This window comes from Doryrhamphus excisus, chromosome 18, assembly GCF_030265055.1.
Source record: "Doryrhamphus excisus isolate RoL2022-K1 chromosome 18, RoL_Dexc_1.0, whole genome shotgun sequence".
In the NCBI taxonomy this organism is placed as follows: Eukaryota; Metazoa; Chordata; class Actinopteri; order Syngnathiformes; family Syngnathidae; genus Doryrhamphus; species Doryrhamphus excisus.
Window position 1 is genome coordinate 7,049,358 of NC_080483.1, and position 12,941 is coordinate 7,062,298.

The window sequence follows — 12,941 nt, forward strand, 5'->3', positions numbered from 1 at the left end:
AATAGGTGTTTTTTCCTCAGCAAACACATCTCATGGAAAACCAGAAAAACCATGTGATGTCATTCACCCAATAAGCAAAGAACATTAGTAATATGAGAAAGCCCAATGAAGTATTATAATATTAAGCGATATTGAGTGGAGTTACAGCTAGCAATCGTGCCAAGGAGAATCCAGAGCTTGAAAACCCTTTTCAATCTTTAAAAACATTCCTGTTTCCGCCATTGCTCAGTAGAGATGGGAAATGGGACGACAAGCTGAAAACTATTAATTAATTAAAACCTTAAGTAAGAAACATGAAATTCCTAATAGTAATTCAGACTATTCAGTAACCAGGGGTTCACAGGCGTCCACTGATCGCTATCAGCTGATATCAGTGGAAAAAGCATGGTATCGATATCGGCCAATACTTGCTTTATAACATGATCATCCATCAGGCAGCGGCTATAAAGCCCCGGTCCCAATTCGCTGTATTTGCGAGTGTGGGCAAAATTTAGGGAAGTGTATGTAGCAATTTTAGTGCAGGAGGAACTTTTGTTGTGTGCGGGGCTGAATCAGGCTACACATGTCATGTTACAAGCATATAGTCCTCTTCAAGCACTTCTGAAGCACTTCTCGGCCCTTCCCCAGTTCGACTATCCAATGAGCAATCACCGTTCGAATGGACTGTGACGAGTGAGCGTTTGTGCCGCCCTTGAAACGGGCTTCCATTCGTAATTTACTTCATTCTAGTCTTAGGCGGCACGGCGGGCGAGTGGTTAGCACGAAGACCTCACAGCTAGGAGACCAGGGTTCAATTCACCCGAAGGCAGCTGGGATAGGCTCCAGCACCCCCCACGACCCTCGTGAGGAAAAGCGGTAGAAAATGAATGAATTAATGAATAGTCTTCTAATTTTAATTAACATTTGTTTAAATATGCATATTTTTAGGACAAGTAGTCGGCCGTATTAAACCATGAAACAGCCTGATTTATTAATGAATATATTTCTGAAAACCCGTGATAGAGTGATAGAGTGATAGAGTGAAGCCGTGAAATTTGAAGCATGAGGGATTATTGTATATAGGATAGTATTCAGAGGTATAACAATAAGATTAAGATTAAGATTAAGATTAAGATATGCCTTTATTCGTCCCTCAGTGGGGAAATTTGTATTGCACAGCAGCAAGAGTACAGAGTCATACTGTATTTATGTGCGATGATAAAAATACATTAAGAAAACAATTGGACATGAAGTGTACACAACAAGAAATGCTATATTGTACATTGTATATTGTAAGTGGAAAATGTATGCAAACTGAGGCAAATTTTTTTCATACATTTTCGTCATTAACTAAACAACACACTACCTGGTGTTAGTTCCACTGTACAATGTAACGCTGCACTCATAGTGGATGCCACATAGTCCTCCCTCGTTTATAGCACTTAATTGGTTCCAGCCCCAACCAGGATAAATGAACATCTGCCATATAGGATTCAATGCTGTCAGATGTATGCAAAGATGTTTTGTTTTTCTCCAATATCTACACGTATATCCACTTAATTTTAGCAAGCTGTGGTTCTCATTTGAAGATGAAGCGTAATAGAAAATAGATGGATGCCTCAGCAAGTAAACAAATCATTTCACTGGCTCACTTTGAGTGACATCACCGCATTTGCTGTCTCCGAAATGACTGAAGTAGTTATGCAATTACGCAAACTGCCGCTGCGATCAGTCTGTGAATCATGATTCTATGTTATTAGACAGTATTTCCCATTCACTTTAATTGTTCACGGGTCCGTAAAGGCCATCACTGGGTCTGGATCCGGACCGAGATCGATGGCTTTTTCTCACGTCTGGTGTTCATAAACAGGCTCTAAGGACACATATTATACACTTACACACTTGTGTGTGTGTGTTTGTGTCAGAAATCAATAAATGATGAGATCCGAGCGGCTCTTTAAGCGACTTGTCTCAGCTTAGTTCTCATGAAAGTTTAATGCTCGGAGACATCATGTAAACTCTCACTGGGACTGACTGCTTGAAGCAGAATACATTGACACCGCTACTACTTATTACTACTACTACTACTACAAGGACTGGCAGTCTCTGACCTTTAACCTTGACCTGGAGGAGTAAACACACTCAGGATCAGTGAATACAGAGACATACAGTAACATGATCTAAAGATGGCACATAAACTGTTTAATCTGTCGCATTCAATTTTATTTTTATTTAATAATTAGTAACAAAATCTATGTTAGCATCCATATGGCTTACGGATGACACTCCTTTTTTTTTACTGGGAGCTTTACTTTGCTGATACCAAGACTGATACTTTGGCAATGTAATGGTTTGGGAATAAATTCTCCTTAAATGTATGTGTGTGTATCAAGATATCAATATTGTAATCTGATGACTCAAGTGGCGGAATAGTCGTCTCCCGACCTAAAGGTTGCTGGTTCAGTCCTCTGTGCTTCCATGATCATGTTGAAGTATCCTTGGTTAAAACACTGTTGCCCCCCACCCAGTTGGTCATTTGGTGATCAGTAAGTAAACATGGTAAAACCGCTTTAAAGGTAGAATAGTACTAGCTAAGTCAACTTAGCATTTCCATTGAAAATCCATACCAGTATCTAAAACCTTGATCATTCATTACTAGGGTACCAGTACCAGTACGCCATAATCACGTTTACCTTCGCTTTACGTTCCCAATAAGAGTTTGTAGAGTGTAAAATATTATATTCCAACTTCTTCCGCTTATCCGACACGAAAAGCCCAGACTTCCCTCTTCCCAGCTACTTCATCCAGCTCCTCCTGGTGCGTCCTAAAGTGTTCCCAGGCCATTTAAAAGACTCTATTTCAAATTTGTTTATAAAACATGTTTCAATATGAAAGGACGCATCCTTGCTTCATTTATCCTCAGGCATCCCTATGTTTTTTTTAATAGAACATTTGCTTTCATTGAAATGCACATCTTGAAAATCTTCACAACCTGCTGAAAGCTTTTTTGTCGTCTTCCAAGTGATGTGGGCAGGCCTTCAAACACTTTGACTTCATTTGCAATACTTGCTGGTGGAGAGGGCTCACATCTTAGCAAAAGCCATAATGCATCTAGGCTAATGAATAAATACATGAGAAAAAAAAACATGTATTCTTTTGAAACCGCTACATAACCCCCCTCGTCCCCCCCACCCCCACAGCCACTTTGTCCTGCTGACAATAGCAGTTAATAGCAGCCCAATCAAGAGTGGTGGTGGTGGTGTTGGGTGGTGGGGACGTAGCAGTCATCATGAGCTTAAAAATAGCACTTACACTCACTCACGTACAACACACATAAAAATCCACACATACAGGACAGCAGATGTTGCTATTGATTTGTGAGCTGATGTGCGAGACAGTTCACAAACACACAAGCCAAGAGTACAAAAGGTGTTTTTGTCTTGTGAGAGCTATAACAGTCCGATAATGACGCCTTGTATTTGTAGGCAGCGGATCAATACAGAACAGAACAAACCATTTGTTTAATCCCCTATGGTTTTAAGTGCATGAGAAGCTTCAAAAACTTTTTAAAAAACGTATATGGAACTTAGAAAACAAGGTGGCGCAGATTTGTGTCATCTTACAAAACCAACTTGAACCCTAACTTTAACCATAGTCCTAACTCAAACTGTAGCCATAAACGCTAAACGCTAATGCCAACCCTAGCCTAAACTCCATTTGTAACCCCAGATGTCAGGAATGTCCCGAGGAAGAAAGACAACACTTGTATTCTAAGTAACATGGAACAGGTAGACCAGGGGTCTCAAATGTGCCAAATGTGGCCCGCAGGACACTAGTTTGAGGCCCCCGCCTTGATATGAAAGTTTAATGTTAGTGCGGCCCGTTCAAGTTTGATATGGATGCTGTATGGTATCATGTACCCAGAAAAAAACATTACGTTTAATGTTCATGTTAAAGGTTAAATAACTGTTAATAGTTATCCTCCCTATCCGTGTGGAAGTGGTAACTTTTTGGCTTTTTAAGTTTAAAGGAAATAACTTGGAGGCTACTGTTTAGGTCGCTAGCTCTCTAGTTTGCGAGTTAGCATGTGTCTCAAGACCCAGCAGTTGCGCAATATGTTGTAAATAAAAAGAGTATAAATGTGACTATAGTCGTGTTTTGTCATGTCTACAGGGCTCTAATAATGCTTTGTTCATTTTAATCTGAAAAAAAAAATGTTTACCCACCAACTATATGTGGTTTCTTAAGTTTTTATTATTTGCTGTTTTATTATTATTATTATTATATTTATTTATTTATTACTGATTGATTGATTTTCTTTATTCTTAATTTGTTTATTTATTTTTCATCTTATTTTGTGTAGAAAAATAAAAAGTAAGATATTTGACAACAGTGGAATGTTTTATCAGAGCTTTTATTGTAGAAAATCGGAACCAAAGCAAAGTTGATTCATTTTTCTGTTTTTAATAAATGCGTTTTTTTGTTTTTTTTTTTGAAAACCTGATGCGGCCCAGCCTCGCCCAGACCCTAACTCCAGTGGCCCCCAGGTAAATTGAGTTTGAGACCCCTGAGGTAGACCAAACCTTCAGTGTTTGGCATGGTGACCCGACCGCTAACCCTAAACCTAACCCTAAACCCTAGCCCCAGCTCTTAGTCTTAGGTCTTCCTCCTGACAACGTTCACTGACATATCAAAGGTGACCTGTCCCTCTCCAGCCAATAGAATTGTAGAATTGTAGTGTTTGGCTGCATCTCAGGGGAGATGCTGGTCCCACCTCTGCACAAGTCAGTCAATATTTCCTACTCTTTGTCACTCAGATCAACACTAACCCTCAGGCTGCCTTCACTACATGGCCACCATTTTACACTGATTGCTTTCTCATACACTCTATGCTGGAACACATGCAAGTCCTGCGGGCCACACACACACACACACACACACACACACACACACACACACACACACACACACACACACACACACACACACACACACACACACACACACACACACGTAATGGATTTTTGTAGTGACTTTTTTGTTGGTTTCTTTCTTATTATGGGCCTGCAAGCAAAGGGCAGCATTTTATTATTTATTAGACTTTAGTTACGGGCCGCACGGTTGTTAGTGCACACGGCACACAGTCAGGAGATTGGGAAGACCTGGGTTCGATTCTGCATCTTTGTGTGAAGTTTGCATATGCTGGGGTTTTCTCTGGTTTCCTCCCACATTCCAGATTAGGTTAATCGGAATGTGAGTGTGAATGGTTGTTTGTCTATATGTGCCCTGTGATTGGCTGGTGACCAGTCCGGAGTGGACCCCGCCTCTCGCTCAAAGACAGCTGGGATAGGCTCCAGCATACTCACGCGACCCTAGTGAGGATAAGTGGTAAAGAAAATGAATGGATAGATAATTTAGTTACTCTTTGTAAGTTAGTTACTGATAACAGTGAGCCGGCATTGTTCAACTACTGTTCAAGCTGGAACTATTAATGCTACACACCTATTGAAAAGCCAGCATTTCAGAAATGCTGCAAATGTTTGCCAGACAGTGCAATTTGCCTATGTGAAAATACACGTCTCAAACGCCAATTCCACAACTTTACAAAGTGAAAGATGACACACTGAAGGATATATATCATTATTATGATATATATATAATATTTATATATTTATATGTATTTATATTATTATGGAATCATCACAACTGTGGGTTAAATGGTCTCGAAAAACTTTGACAATACTATTGGTTAATTTGAGGCACAATAAACATTTAAAAATGCACCTGCATTGTTTTGTGACTCAGTTAAATTAAAAAGTTTGTTCGTCTAGTCATATTTTTTCATTGTACTTGTAATATATATATATTAAAATCTCATCTCGTCTGTTCCCGTAGACCAGGGGTTCCCAAATGTGGAGTACGCCGATTGCCAAAGAGGGAACATCAATAAAAAGCAATAACAATTAGCGCCTAACACTCAAAATTACTTAATTAAGTGTGCCTGAACGCCTCACGGTGCAGGAGACCACAGGAGAAAGGAGATAGAGCGGATAGTTGTTCCTTGCTCTGTGTGCATTATATCAACACAGAGATGGCCGAGGGTGGGTGATTCATCTTGAAATTTTAAATTTTTTTATGAATCCCCATACGGGACACCATGGAATTATTCTATTCATACTCAACAAGCAGGATCAAAACTAGCAAATTGCTGTCAGTGCTGCTCAAGGTTTTTCTAGAATGGTGCATTCAGGTGCATCACATAACTCCTGGGGCACAAATTGCAGCTGCATTTAGGGACACTTGACAGCGAACACACCCACACATGCACATGCAGCCCAAAGTATGTGATACCAACAAAACCATTGATGTTACAGAATGTTTACTTCGAACATACATCAATGTTAAACAAACCTTTGGACTGATACAGCTTTATTATGATTGTTCAACTTACACTTTATATTTGGTATGAAATGAATATGCAGACTTAAATAAACCAGTGGAGACACTCAATTAAATCCTATTTTGCACATTGTCCAAGTGTGCTAATTGAGTCCATTTCCAATGGAAAGCAAGTAAAGGCGAGTATTAGTATGTATGCGCTGACAGTGTTGAATGTATTTTATCCTATCTGCTTTTTTCCATGCTAAGGTAGCCCAGATATAATCTACATGGTGTGTTTGCTGCAGATAAACAGCCCACAATATAAAACACACCTCCATATCTAAACCTTTCATCCACCCGCCCCCACACCTTCCAAGCACCGCTATTTCTCACTTATGACACGAGGAATTATAAATAAGCACATTTATATTTGATACCCGGAGAAAGGCTGCGCGGTGTTCGAGTGGTTGGCACGCGGACCTCACAGCTAGGAGACCCGAGTTCAATTCCACCCTCGGGCATCTCTGCATCTCCATGGGTTTTCTCCGGGTACTCCGGTTTCCTCCCACATTCCAAAAACATGCTAGGTTAATTGGCGACTCCAAATTGTCCATAGGTATGAATGTGAGTGTGAATGGTTGTTTGTCTATATGTGCCCTGTGATTGGCTGGCGACCAGTCCAGGGTGTACCCCGCCTCTCGCCTGAAGACGGCTGGGATAGGCTTCGGCACCCACCGCGACCCTCGTGAGGAAAAAGCGGCAGAAAATGAATGAATGACCCGGAGAAAGGCTGCGTGGTGTTCGAGTGGTTGGCACGCGGGCCCAGCTAGGAGACCCGAGTTCAATTCCACCCTTGGCCATCTCTGTGTGGAGTTTGCATGTTCTCCCCGTGCATGCGTGGGTTTTCTCCGGGTACTCCGGTTTCCTCCCACATTCCCAAAACATGCTAGGTTAATTGGTGACTCCAAATTGTCCATAGGTATGAATGTGAGTGTGAATGGTTGTTTGTCTATATGTGCCCTGTGATTGGCTGGCCACCAGTCCAGGGTGTAAGACAGCTTCAGCACTTCAGCACCCCTGCAACCCTTGTGAGGATAAGCGGTACGAAATGAATGAATGAAGCCTAAAAATGGGCTAGATGAAATAAAATAGAAATTTAAGGCATCCAGAAAACGCATTCAAAGACGTGAATGATATGTAGTAATACTGGAATGTTGGATGGGACACACAAATTGTCCATAGGCATGAATGTGAGTGTGAATGGTTGTTTGTCTATATGTGCCCTGTGATTGGCTGGCCACCAGTCCAGGGTGTACCCCGCCTCTCGCCTGAAGACAGTTGGGATAGGCTCCAGCACCCCCCGCGACCCTCGTGAGGATAAGCCCTAGAGTCGGAGAAGCCCAGACCTTTCCCATTGGGGGGTTCCCAGGCCAGTTGAGAGACATAGTCTCTCTAACGTGTCCTTGGTCTTGTGTGTGTTTGCTAGTCTTGAGTGAGGATTGGCATTCAGCAACACTAAGTACCTCAGCTTTTGTTTCCTGCTGCTCATTTTCTCTGACAGCAGTATGTCATGTCAGTAAAGCCCACATAGGGAACATCAACTGTCAGGCTTCCAAGCTCAGCCAAGTGGCGAGCACACCTCCATCTCCACCTGATCATCTCTCCACAGTAGAGAAATGGAAAAATGGAAAGAAGACTTTTTCATCCGCCGCCACAGCTGCAATTCATTGTTAGCTGCTGAAACGGAGACTAAGCGGGTGGGGGGGCGTTCTGAATTAATTGCCCCCGCTCCTCTTTTAAACCCCCTTTATCCACCTCCACTTTCACGCTTTGGACGTTTGAATGTCCTGCTTTACAATTGGTGGGAGCAGCAGCTGAAATTGATTCTTTTGAAGGATTCACATGAGCTGCTAACAGCCATAGTCAATATGAAAGTCAGCGGAAAGATCATTTTTGTCATTAAGATGGACGGAGGTATCACCGAGGAATTCATATGAAGTTTTAATAAAAACCTCCTTGATCCAGTATGAGGTTTTTTTTTGAGCAGTTGTCTTCCTGGACTGCATGGCATATAAAGCGTGTAAACGAAGCATCAAGCTACTGGAGTGAGAATTCATGCTAATGTTCATGCTTGAATGTTTCAGCAGCTGCCATTCTTCTTCTTCTTCCGCCGTCCTCCTTTGGCCTACGATGATCACAGGCAGCCAATCAGCACGCTTGTTGCTGCTGCTCCACCACCACTACACGACGCTATTATCTATATGCTATACACACTTTGTGCACATTGCAGAGACTGTGATGCTGGTTTTTGAAATTTGTGTCACGTCCAAACTGGAAGAGGGAGCCTTTTTTCTGTTTAGTCCACCATCATAATACTAATAATAATAATGTGGCTTTTACTGTCTAATTCATGCTATTACTGAAATTGCCTCCAATTTGTTGCCATAGTTACTGCAGCTCTCCCTTTTTGAAGGTCTGTGCCTCCTCAGGGGCTCATGATTACTCTGTGTGTGTGTGTGTGTGTGTGTGTGTGTGTGTGTGTGTGTGTGTGTGTGTGTGTGTGTGTCAATGGGCTGCCAGGCAGTGACCTGCTAATAGTAAATGTAACCACAGGCCATATTCCAAGATAGTTGCCATGGTCACAATAATTGGCAGGCAGAGCAGTGAAGTGGTCTTTTTTTTTTAAAGGCAGTGGACAAAAATGATGTGAACTATTTATTTATGTCAATAATAACAATGTTTCATACCACTAGAAACAATGACTAGCTATGTGAGATAAAGTCAATAACGACATCTACATAAGAATTTCTTAGGAAATAAATACATTTGACGTTTATTATCCAGTGAAGTCATTTATTATATTTATATTACCTTTATATAGGCGTAATTCATTCATTCATTCATTTTCTACTGCTTTTTCCTCACGAGGGTCGCGGGGGTGCTGGAGCCTATCCCAGCTGTCTTCGGGCGAGAGGCTGGGTACACCCTGGACTGGTGGCCAGCCAATCACAGGGCACATATAGACAAACAACCATTCACACTCACATTCATACCTATGGACAAACAACCGTGAAACAACCAATCAGAGAACAGCGCACAAGCGTGAACACACAGCGTTTGTTTTGCTGCCGTCTGTGCTCTGTCAACATGTCAGTGGTTAAATAGTAAGTAGTAAATAGTATAGTAAATATTAGTATAATAGTAAATATTAAATAGTATGTGATAATAACCTCATGATTAAATAGTATGTGATAATAAGATCATCACATGGTTTGTCTGGTATCAGGCCCAGTATCATGCCCCCGCGTGCCAGTATCAGCCCTCGACCTTGGGGGCATGATACCTGGCCTGATACCAGACAAACCACGTGATAACCTATAATTATCAGCCCGATATCAGTATAAAAATGCAATATCAGTATCAGATTTTTTTTCCTGATCATGAAAATTTATATTTAAAAAATGCTGAGTACAACACTTATGTGTTCATTCTACCACAGGAGATATGTCATGTTACACATACCGGTATTGGCTGGTATCGGAAATTGAGAGCTGGACAATATCGGTTTTTCAGCAAAAAAGCCAAAATCAGACATCCCTAATTATAATAAATATTACTATTTAAATGGAGCGCGCAGACCTCACAGCTAGGAGACCAGGGTTCAATTCCACCCTCGGCCATCTCTGTGTGTAGTTTGCATGTTCTCCCCGTGCATGCGTGGGTTTTCTCCGGGTACTCCGGTTTCCTCCCAAATTCCAAAAACATGCTAATTAATTAAGTTAATTGGCGACTCCAAATTGTCCATAGGTATGAATGTGAGTGTGAATGGTTGTTTGTCTATATGTGCCCTGTGATTGGCTGGCCACCAGTCCGCAACACTCATGAGGATAAGCGGTAGAAAATGAATGAATGAATGAAAGATGAAATGAAATAGATAGTCTGAATAAGTTGTCCCTTCACATCCACACAGCATCTTTGTCTTTCTTGGTGATCTCCCTGTCACAACACAGCATCATCATCCTCAAATCATACACACACACTTGGCCTGCAGCGTCTTACTGTCAAGTCCTTTGTTCCACTTAAAGAAACTCCCCTGTGATGTCATGGCTGTTTGTGAACATGCAGGAAGTAGTACTCGATGACGTATTTGTGGTTTGGATTATGATCCGGCAATGCTGGCAACACTCATACGTCTATTTGTCAAACACAAACTGCACTCAACTTGTTTGGTGGAGCATGGTGAGGCTTCTGAGGGTAACACACTGCATGGTCTTGGTCACTTTCAGGGGTTGGCATAGCCTACGACATCATTATGTAAAGAATAAAGATATTAAAGTAATGTCATTTTAGTCACTTAATGCTGAGATATGTATAGGAGAGATTTTTTTTTTCAAAACAATGTAGAAAAATGTGGGGAAATTAGATTTAGGAAAAAGCCATGTTACCAGAATAAAGTCAAAACTATGAGAATAAAGTCAAAATCCGAACAAAATATTTATCAAAAAAAAGGAAAAATTGTTGAGAAAGCAGAAAAAACAGCTGTAATTTTATGAGAATAAATGTTAATATGAGGAAAATTTTCAGTAGCATAAAACTGAAATATTCCAGAAATAAGACAAAATAAAACAAAACAAAATGAAGTTGTAATATTGGAAAAAAAATAGTTTTGTGGAAAAAAGGCAAAATATGATAGGAATAAATAAAAAAATTATGAAAAGAAAATGTACAAATATTATTCAAATAGTAAAAAAAACAGCAAAACTGGAGAAAAGGAGACCAAAAGTCCAAAAAAAGAAAGAGCAAAGTTGATACTAAAATGCTTTTTCACCAATATCACAAAGCCAAGATGCAGTATTTTCTTGAAATACAGTATATTGTAGCATACATACAGTACTTCAAAGTGGCTGAACTTGCAGTGACCAGCAAAAACACACCTGCTCCTCTTTAACATCTAAGAACTTGGAATGCTAATGAGTCACATGACCCCAAAAGCCAAAATCGGACATCCCTAATTATAATAAATATTACTATTTAAATGGGCCGAGTTTGTCTATATGTGCCCTGTGATTGGCTGGCGACCAGTCCAGGGTGTACCCCGTTTCTTGGCCGAAGACAGCTGGGATAGGCTCCAGCACCCCCTGCGACCCTCGTGAGGATAAGCGGTAGAAAATGAATGAATAAATGAATGAATAAACTGGCCGAGTGGTTAGCACTATGGCCTCACAGCTAGGAGACCCGAGTTCAATTCCACCCTTGGCCATCTCTGTGTGGAGTTTGAATGTTCTCCCCGTGCATGCGTGGGTTTTCTCTGGGTACTCCGGTTTCCTCCCACATTCCAAAAACATGCTACGTTAATTAGCGACTCCAAATTGTCCATAGGTATGAATGGTTGTTTGTCTATATGTGCCCTGTGATTGGCTGGCAACCAGTCCAGGGTGTACCCCACCTCTTGAACCAAAAATAAACCCTACGAAAAGTGGCGCTCCGCTAAATTATTTTTATGCCAACTATCAGTGACAGCAGACAAGCTGGGGAGTTGTTACTACACACACACACACACACACACACACATGTGGAATCAATTAACATTGAAATGAATGAAGCTGGTAATGAAGAGTGTGCTATCTGTGATTGTGTACGCAACATCAAACGTACTGAAATAAAGACGCTCTTTTTAAAGACGCCACCTTTTTAATAAAATCCCATTTCCATATAAAAAGTCTCCTTGGGCAGAGTCGTAATTAAAGATAAAATGATGGCAGCTTTATCATGCAATCTCCATCACAGCAAAGATGTTTAAAGGAGGCGGCTTCCGCTGCAGATGACCATCACTGATGGACTCATTCACGCTATTATGCTATTTTAATATCATACCATGGATATTATTATGGGTCTGCTTACCGAGCAAAGCAATGCAGCCCCTCTTATTATTCATTATACTTATTCTTTATCTCTTAGTATATATTTTCTTATGATTTTTGGTCACAGCTTGCAAATACTTTCCTCTGCAGTCCGATCATCCCCAAAAAAATTATGTCACCTTACCTGTCAACAAACAGCATTTTGCCCAAGAAAATGATGGACAGTCTCACATGCCTAGACACCAAAGCTGTTTGAATCAGGTGATAAGCATGTGGAGGACTTGTTTTGGAGACAAATGGATGTACATAAAACATTATATAAGTATAATAACATTTTTTTTAACATTTTTGTATTAAAAAAGTCATACCTTCAAAATAAAAGTACACCAGTAAAATAATACAGTTTCATCTTGTCTTCAGACCAAAAGAAAATGTGGGAAAAAAATATTTGTCATAGTGGATATTTTAAGGTAAAGTTGCCATCATTTTATCTTTAATTACGACTCTTCATAAGGAGTCTTTTTATATGGAAATGGGATTTTTATTAAAAAGGAATATCTTTATTTGAATACGTTTGATGTTGCTTATACAATCATGGATCACACACTCTTCATTCGTGTGTGTGTATAAGACATGCTGACTAACTCCCCTGCTTGTCTGTCTGCCCCCAGTAGGACACCGATAGGTGGAAAAAAACACCCCTGGGGACAGACAGACATG